Source organism: Triticum aestivum, chromosome 1A, assembly GCF_018294505.1.
Source record: "Triticum aestivum cultivar Chinese Spring chromosome 1A, IWGSC CS RefSeq v2.1, whole genome shotgun sequence".
Taxonomy (NCBI): Eukaryota; Viridiplantae; Streptophyta; class Magnoliopsida; order Poales; family Poaceae; genus Triticum; species Triticum aestivum.
Genome location: NC_057794.1, coordinates 497154617 through 497164716, shown reverse-complemented (window position 1 = coordinate 497164716; position 10100 = coordinate 497154617).

The following is a 10100-nucleotide window of genomic DNA, read 5'->3' as shown; positions in this document are numbered from 1 at the left end:
CACGGAACATCTTAAAATAAATAAAGAAAAATCCTCGTCAAAGATGAAGGCCAGGGGGCCCACACCCTGCTCACGAGGGGGGGGGGGCGCCCCTACCTCGTGGGCCCCCTGGTGGCTCTCCGACGTCCATCTTCTCCTATATGAAGTCTTTTGATGAGAAAAAAATAGGAAGGAACTTTTCGGGATGAGACTCCGCCGCCACGAGGCGGAACCTTGGCGGAACCAATCTAGAGCTCCGGCAGAGTTGTTCTGCCGGGGATACTTCCCTCTCGGAGGGGGAAATCATCACCACCGTCATCACCAACGCTCCTCTCATCGGGAGAGGGCAATCTCCATCAACATCTTCACCAACACCATCTCATCTCCAAACCCTAGTTCATCTCTTGTATCCAATTCTTGTCTCAAAGTCCGGGAATGGTGCTAGTAGTGTTGATTACTCCTTGTAGTTGATGCTAATTGGTTTACTTGGTGGAAGATCATATGTTCAGATCCTATATGCATATTATTACCCCTATGATTATGAACATGAATATGCTTTGTGAGTAGTTACGTTTGTACCTGAGGACAAGGGAGAAGTCTTGCTATTAGTAGTCATGTGAATTTGGTATTCGTTTGACATTTTGATAAGATGTATGTTGTCTAGCCTCTAGTGGTGTTATGTGAACGTCGACTACATAACACTTCACCATTATTTGGGTCTAGAGGATGGCATTGGGAAGTAATAAGTAGATGATGGGTTGCTAGAGTGACAGAAGCTTAAACCCTAGTTTATGCGTTGCTTCGTAAGGGGCTTATTTGGATCCATATGTTTCATGCTATGGTTAGGTTTACCTTAATACTTTTGTTGTAGTTGTGGATGCTTGCAATAGAGGTTAATCATAAGTGGGAAGCTTGTTCAAGTAAGGACAGCACCCAAGCACCGGTCCACCCGCATATCAAATTATCAAAGTATCGAACGTGAATCATATGAACGTGATGAAAACTAGCTTGGCGATATTCCCATGTGTCCTCGGGAGCGCTTTTCCTATTATAAGAGTTTGTTCCAGCTCGTCCTTTGCTACAAAAGTATTGGGCCACCTTGCTGCACTTTATTTACTTTTGTTACTTGTTGATCATTACAATCTATCTTATCACAAAACTATCCGTTACCACTTATTTTAGTACTTGCAGAGAATACCTTGCTGAAAACCGCTTATCATTTCCTTCCGCTCCTCGTTGGGTTCGACACTCTTACTTATCAAAAGGACTACGATAGATCCCCTATACTTGTGGGCCATCAAGACTCTTTTCTGGCGCCTTTGCCGGGGAGTGTAGCGCCTTTGGTAGGTGGAATTTGGTAAGGAAAAATTTATATAGTGTGCTGAAATTTACTGTCACTTGCTACTATGGAAAGTAATTCTCTGAGAGGCTTGTTCGGGGTATCTTCACCCCGTCCAGTAGAGCAAAGAGTTGCTCCTCAACCTACTGAACCTATTGAAAATGAAACTCCTTTTGAATTTCCTTCGGGTATGATGGAAAAACTGCTAGCTAACCCTTTTACAGGAGATGGAACAAAGCATCCTGATGAGCACTTAATATATGTGGATGAAGTTTGTGGATTATTTAAGCTTGCAGGTATACCCGATGATGTTGCTAAGAAGAAGGTCTTCCCTTTATCTTTGAAGGGAGACGCATTGATATGGTATAGGCTATGTGATGATATGAGATCATGGGACTATAAAAGATTGAAGCTGGAATTTCATCGAAAGTATTACCCTATGCATCTTGTTCATCGTGATCGCAATTATATATATAATTTCTGGCCTCGTGAAGGAGAAAGTATCGCTCAAGCTTGGGGGAGGCTTAAATCAATGTTATATTCATGCCCCAATCACGAGCGCTCAAGAGAAATGTTTATTCAAAATTTATATGCTCGGCTTTCTGATAACAATCGCACCATGCTCGATACTTCTTGTGCTGGCTCTTTTATGATGAAGACTATTGAATTCAGATGGAATTTATTGGATAGAATTAAACGCAACTCTGAAGATTGGGACCTCGACGAAGGTAAGGAGTCAGGTATGATACCTAAGTTTGATTGTGTTAAATCTTTTATGGATACCGATATTTTCCGTAAGTTTAGCACTAAATATGGACTTGACTCTGAGATAGTAGCTTCTTTCTGTGAATCTTTTGCTACTTATGTTAATCTTGCTAAGGAGAAGTGGTTTAAATATCATCCTCCCATAGAAGTAAAAGTAGATGCACCTATTAAAGTTGAAGAAAAGACTGTCACCTATAATGATCCTATTGTTCCTACTTCTTATATTGAGAAACCACCTTTCCCTGTTAGAATAAAGGATCATGCTAAAGCTTCAACTGTTGTTTGTAAAAGCAATATTAGAACTTATACACCTCCTGAGCAAGTTAAAGTAGAATATTGCTATTGTTAAAGATCTCTTGTCTGATAATATTGATGGGCATGTTATTCAGTTCGAAGGTGAAACTGCTAGAATTGCTAAACCTTGTGATAAAGATAAACATAGACCTGTGGTAGGCATGCCTGTTATTTTTGTTAAAATAGGATATCATTGTTATCATGGCCTATGTGATATGGGTGCTAGTGCTAGTACAATACCTATTGACTTATACAAAGAAATTATGCATGACATTGCACCTGTTGAGTTAGAAGATATTGATGCTACAATTAAACTTGCTAATAGAGATACTATTTCATCAATGGGAATTGTTAGAGATGTTGAAGTCTTGTGTGGGAAAACTAAATATCCTGCTGATTTTCTTGTTCTTGGTTCCCCACAAGATAGTTTTTATCCCATTATATTTGGTAGACCCTTCTTAAATACTGTCAATGCTACCATAGACTGCACAAAGAATGTTGTTACTATTGGATTGGGTGATATAGTTCATGAGTTTAATTTCTCTAAATTTAGTAAACAACATCGTGAGGAAGAATTACCTAGTAAGGATGAAATTATTGGTCTTGCTTCTATTGCCGTACCTCCTAGTGATCCTTTAGAACACTATTTGCTAGACCATGAAAATGATATGTTCATGAATGAAAGAAGGGAAATAGATGAAGTATTCTTTAAACAAGAACCTATTCTGCAACACAGTTTGCCTGTTGAAATTTTAGGGGATCCACCTCCACCCAAGGGTGATCCCGTGTTTGAGCTTAAACCGTTGCCTAATAATCTTAAATATGCTTATCTTGATGAAAAGAAGATATATCCTGTTATTATTAGTGCTAACCTTTTAGAGCATGAAGAAGAACGATTATTGAAAACTCTGAAGAAGCATTGTGCTGCTATTGGATATACTCTTGATGATCTTAAGGGCATTAGTCCCACTCTATGTTGATGACCCACAAGTATAGGGGATCTATCGTAGTCCTTTCGATAAGTAAGAGTGTCGAATCCAACGAGGAGCGGAAGGAAATGATAAGCGATTTTCAGTAAGGTAATCTCTGCAAGTACTGAAATACGTGGTAACAGATAATTTTGTGGTATGATAAATTGTAACGAGCAACAAGTAACAAAAGTAAATAAAGTGCAGCAAGGTGGCCCATTCCTTTTGTAGCAAAGGACAAGCCGGAACAAACTCTTATAATAGGAAAAGCGCTCCCGAGGACACATGGGAATATTGTCAAGCTAGTTTTCATCATGTTCATATGATTCACGTTCGATACTTTGATAATTTGATATGTGGGTCGACCGGTGCTTGGGTGCTGTTCTTACTTGAGCAAGTATCCCACTTATGATTAACCTCTATTGCAAGCATCCGCAACTACAACAAAAGTATTAAAGTAAACCTAACCATAGCATGAAACATGTGGATCCAAATCAGCCCCTTACAAAGAAACGCATAAAGTAGGGTTTAAGCTTCTGTCACTCTAGCAACCCATCATCTACTTATTACTTCCCAATGCCTTCCTTTAGGCCCAAATAATGGTGAAGTGTTATGTAGTCGACGTTCACATAACACCACTAGAGGCTAGACAAGATACATCTTATCAAAATATCAAACGAATACCAAATTCACATGACTACTCATAGCAAGACTTCTCCCTTGTCCTCAGGAACGAATGTAATTACTCACAAAGCATATTCGTGTTCATAATCAGAGGGGTAATAATATGCATATAGGATCTGAACATATGATTTTCCACCAAATAAACCAACTAGCATCAACTACAAGGAGTAATCAACACTACTAGCAACCTACTAGCACCAATCCCGGACTTTGAGACAAGAATTGGATACAAGAGATGAACTAGGGTTTGGAGATGAGATGGTGCTGGTGAAGATGTTGATGGGGATTGCCCTCTCCTGATGAGAGGAGCGTTGGTGATGACGATGGTGATGATTTCCGCCTCCCGGAGGGAAGTTTCCCCGGTAGAACAGCTCTGCCAGAGCTCTAGATTGTATCCACCAAGGTTCCGCCTCATGGCGGCAGAGTCTCATCCCGAAAAGTTCCTCCTCATTTTTTTCTCATCGAAAGACCTCATATAGGAGAAGACGGGCATCGGAGAGCCACCAGGGGGCCCACGAGGTAGGGGGGCGCGCCCTGGGGGGGGTGCCCCCCACCGTCGTGAGAAGGGTGTGGGCCCCCTGGCCTTCATCTTTGGCATGGATTTTTCTTTATTTCTTTTAAGACGTTCCGTGGAGTTTCAGGACTTTTGGAGTTGCACAGAATAGGTCTCTAATATTTGCTCCTTTTCCAGACCGGAATTCCAGCTGCCGGCATTCTCCCTCTTTATGTAAACCTTGTAAAATAAGAGAAAATAGCCATAAGTATTGTGACATAAAGTGAAATAACAGTCCATAATGCGATAAATATCGATATAAAAGCATGATGCAAAATGGACGTATTAACTCCCCCAAGCTTAGACCTCGCTTGTCCTCAAGCGAAAAGCCAATAACAATAAATATGTCCTCATGTTTAGAGGTAGAGGCGTCGATAAAAATAAAATACGGACCTGAAGGCATCATGATTATTCTTATAACAACAACATATATAGGTTTTTTCATATGATTACTTATGTTCAAGTGATGATCTATTCACAATGCAAAAGTATAAATCATAAACCTTATTGGGTTCCAACAAACTATAATCTCAGTCATTGAAGCAATTGAAATTTTTCATAACATCGGAAAGAGTCTATGTCAGAGCTAAAAAGCAAGTACACATACTCAACTATCATTTAGTCCTCCATAATTGCTAACACTCATGCGATACTTGTGGTTACAGAGTTTTAATCGGACACAGAGAAAGATAGGGGCTTATAGTTTTGCCCCACAACCTTTTACCTCAAGGGTAATGTCAACAATAATGGTTCATGCTCCCCTACATCCAATTATATATATATATATATATATATATATATATATATATATATATATATATATATATCATGTTCTTTCCAACATGCTGAGCTTGCCAAAGGATAAAATGAAAAAGGAAAGGTGAAGATCACCGTGACTCTTGCATAAGGTAGAAGATAATAATAAAGGATAGGCCCTTCGCAGAGGGAAGCACAGGTTGCCATGCGCTTTTATGGTTGGATATATAAAATCTCAATGCGAAAGAACGTCACTTTATATTGCCACTTGTGATATGAACCTTTATTATGCAGTCCGTCGCTTTTATTACTTCCACATCACAAGATCGTATAAAGCTTATTTCTCCCACACCAATCGGTCATATATATTTAGAGCAATTTTTATTGCTTTGCACCGATGACAACTTACTTGAAGGATCTTACTCAATCCATAGGTAGATATGGTGGACTCTCATGGCAAAACTGGTTTAGGGATATTTGGAAGCACAAGTAGTATTTCTACTTGGTGCTGAGAATTTGGCTAGCATGAGGGGGAAAGGCAAGCTCAACAAGTTAGAGGAACCATGACAACATACTTTATCTCAGATATAAAAAAGACATAACTCATTACGTTGTCTTCCTTGTCCAACATCAACTCTTTAGCATGTCATATTTTAATGAGTGCTCCCAATCATAAAAGATGTCCATGATAATATATCTATATGTGAAAAACCTCTCTTTCCTTATTACTTCCTATTAATTGCAACAATGACCAAAGCTATGTCTGCCAACTCCCAACAACTTTTAATCATCATACTCTTTCTATGTGAAGTCATTACTCTCAATAAGATCAATATGAACTTTCTGTTTCTTTTTATTCTTTTTCTCTTTTCTTTTATTCAACCAAGATCATGGCAAAATAATCAAGCCCTTGACTCAACACTAATCTTTATTATATATAACTCACGGACTCGATTACATAGAGAGATCATAAAAGCAAAACTCAGAACTAGATCATGCCATAAACTTTATTCTACTAGATCAAGATACTACTAATAGGATCGAACTAAGAAAAATGGTAAAGGTAGGAGTTGTGATGGTGATACGATACCGGGGCACCTCCCCCAAGCTTGGCAGTTGCCAAGGGGAGTGCCCATACCCATGTGATTATATCTCCTTCTTTGTTGTTGGTGTAATATTCTTGGTGATTATTCCTCTCAGGATATGGTTCTCCTCCTCGAGCTTATTGACTTGCTGCTCGAGGTCCATTATTTCCTTACGAAGCTTTCTTGTGACAGCTAAAGCTCCTTGCACCCAAGGATGTTGCATAGCTGCGGGAGAACAAGTGACACTCCTCTTCATATTTTCATAAGTAATAAATCTAACATTAGAAGGGATAACCGAGTTTGGAATAGCTGAGCTCTGCAGTTCCCCCATCGTGAACCCAGGTCGGAGGCGAGAGGTGACTTCTTGATCCTCCATAGCATCTACTCTCATCAAGTCAGCCTCCATCTCCTCCTCTGTTGCTGGCCCAAAGTGGTCAGCGTCGCTGTTTGCCCTTGGTTCCGGTGCTGGATTAGATACCCGACTCTCCCCGATTGACTCTTGAGAAGACATCTTGCTCTGATCTGCAGCAACAATAGCTCGAAAACAAAAACAGAGGAAATTTGCGTGATACGGGAGTCAAAACCTTCGGGAGAATGTATAATGAATTTTTACCGACCAAAATACGTAACATGCAAGAAAACGGAGTCCGGAAAGCACACGAGGCGCTCATGAGGTAGGGGGGCGCGCCCAGGGGGTAGGGCGTGCCCACCACCCTCGTGGAGCCCTCGTGTCCTTCCCGGACTGCTACTTATTTTTCTATTTTCCTAAATATTCCAAAACAGAGAAATATTTCCTTAAAATTATTTTGGAGTCGGTTTACTTACCATACCACATACCTATTTCTTTTTGGAGTCTGAAACATTCTGGAAAGTGTCCTTATGTATTCCTCCGGGGTTATGGTTTCAATAATATTGGTTTCAACATTTATGGGATTGCCTTAGATATAATGTTTAATTATTTGACCATTTACCACCTTCGGATTTGTGCCCTCGAAGTTGTTGATTTTTATGGCACGGAACGATAGACCTCTTCGATAACATAGGGGCCTTCTCATTTAGAGAGAAGCTTTCCTGCAAAAAATCTTAAACGAGAGTTGTATAGCAATACATAATCACCTACATTAAACTCACGCTTTTGTATCCTTTTGTCATGCCATCTTTTAACTTTTTCTTTAAACAACTTGGCATTTTCATAAGCTTGGGTTCTCCATTCATCAAGTGAGCTAATATCAAATAACCTCTTTTCACCGGTAAGTTTAAAATCATAGTTGAGCTCTTTAATAGCCCAGTATGCCTTATGTTCTAGTTCGAGAGGTAAGTGACATGCTTTTCCATAGACCATTTTATATGGAGACATACCCATAGGATTTTTATATGCAGTTCTATAAGCCCATAATGCATCATCAAGTTTCTTAGACCAATTCTTTCTAGACCCGAGGGAGTCTTGGATTAGGGGGTGTTCGGATAGCCGAACTATACCTTCAAGCCAGACTCCTGGACTATGAAGATACGAGATTGAAGACTCCGTCGCGTGTCCGGAAGGGACTTTCCTTGGCGTGGAAGGCAAGCTTGGCGATACGGATATGAAGATCTCCTACCATTGTAACCGACTCTATGTAACCCTAACCCTATCCGGTGTCTACATAAACCAGAGGGTTTTAGTCCGTAGGACAACATACAGAACAATCATACCATAGGCTAGCTTCTAGGGTTTAGCCTCTCTGATCTCGCGGTAGATCTACTCTTGTACTACCCATATCATCAATATTAATCAAGCAGGACGTAGGGTTTTACCTCCATCGAGAGGTCCCGAACCTGGGTAAAACTTCGTGTCCCTTGCCTCCGGTTACCATCCGGCCTAGACGCCCAGTTCGGGATCCCCTACCCGAGATCCGCCGGTTTTGACACCGACATTGGTGCTTTCATTGAGAGTTCCTCTGTGTCGTCGCCATCAGGAAGGATGCCTCGCCCCGTCTTTAAAGACGACACCGTTGCTAAGGGAGCTTTGGCTGTCGGCCAAACCCTCCGGCTAGGTGGTTTTCTTATGACCACCTGTTTGGCTTCTGCGCCGACGATGACCTCTCGAGCCATCGAAAACAATCTTCATGTCAACTCGGAACTTGCCGAGCAGTTAGATCCAATAGAGCTTTCCTCCATAAACGAGCTCTTGGATCGCTTCGCCGCCCTGGGAGTCGCTATGGATTATGACCAGATTAGGCCTAAAACCGATTTGAGAGAGATTAACTCTCCCCAAGCCACCCATCACGTTGCCGTGGTAGAGGGACAATGCGGTGACCCTTCATCTATCTGAAGGACTCGCTATGTCCGGATTCCCGATCCCTCCAAGCCGGATGTCCGCGGAGGGGAGGATATCACTCAAGACCTGAACTTAGAATCAGGCGACGGACTGGATTCATTGGACGACATCCAGGAATCCAAATTTTCGAGTTCGGAAATTCCTCGGCCTCTAAGCCTCAGAAGGGGTAAGGCTTCGGATTTAATTCCACCCGCCTGAACATTAGCGATCTATCCCAAATCAGGCAAGAGCCCAAAGAAACAGTACATCATTACTGGGCCAGATTCCTCCTGGTTATGAACAGGATAAAGGGCTGCCGCGAGGAAGACGCAATTTCATTCTTCTGCAATAATTGCACGGACAAGGGAATACTCAACGCCATAAGTCGCCGTGATATTACACGCTTCGCTGACTTAGCGTCCATAGTACGAAAGTACTGTGCGATGGAAAGCGCCCGGAAAACCGAAACAAAATTTTGGGACAATCCGGCCCTTAAGGCAAGCCCAGTCCAAAATAAAAGGGTGCATCATCGCCAGACACCCGGGTCAAACACCAAAAGGAAAAAACCCTCTACAGGGCATGAAACCGTAATGGAAGGATGGCTTAATGGACCCTGTAAAATTCATAGTACAGAGTACGCCACACCAACTCACAGCCTTAGAGCATGTTGGATACTCCGGCAGATGGCCAAAATTGGCGAAAACCTCCTAATTCCGGAGGCCACAGAAAGCCACCCCAGAGACACCAATACGGTATTAACAGTCTTCGAGACCTTCACATCAAATAATATGCGAAAAAGGACACTCCGCAGCCTTGCCGAAGTCTACCAAGTGGCAACAATAAACCCATGGAGTGACACTGCCATCACCTTTAACGCCAGTGATGAACTTAAATTCCGAACAGCCCGAGCACCAGCTGCATTGGTCCTCAGTCCAATAGTGGACGGCTTTCGTCTTACCAAGGTACTCATGGACGGCGGCAGTGGATTGAACCTCATTTATGAGGAAACTCTTCAAAAAATGGATACAGACCGGAACCGCATCATGCGAAGCAGCACAACCTTTAGAGGAATAATCCCCAGTCGGGAAGCGCGCTGTACAGGAAAAATCACACTAGATGTGGTGTTCGGCACGCCGGACAATTACAGGTCCGAAGAGGTCTCGTTCCATGTGGCCCCGTTCAACAGCGGTTATCACGCTTTGCTAGGGTGGTAAGCAATCACAATCTTCCAAGCAATACCCCATTACGGTACATGAAGCTCAAGATGCCCGGGCCTAACGGGATCATCACTCTCGCTAGTGATCCGGACATAGCACTCCGCGCCGAAAACAAGATAGCCGCACTGGCCCTCGAGGCACTATCCCAAGCCCTAGCGGCTGAG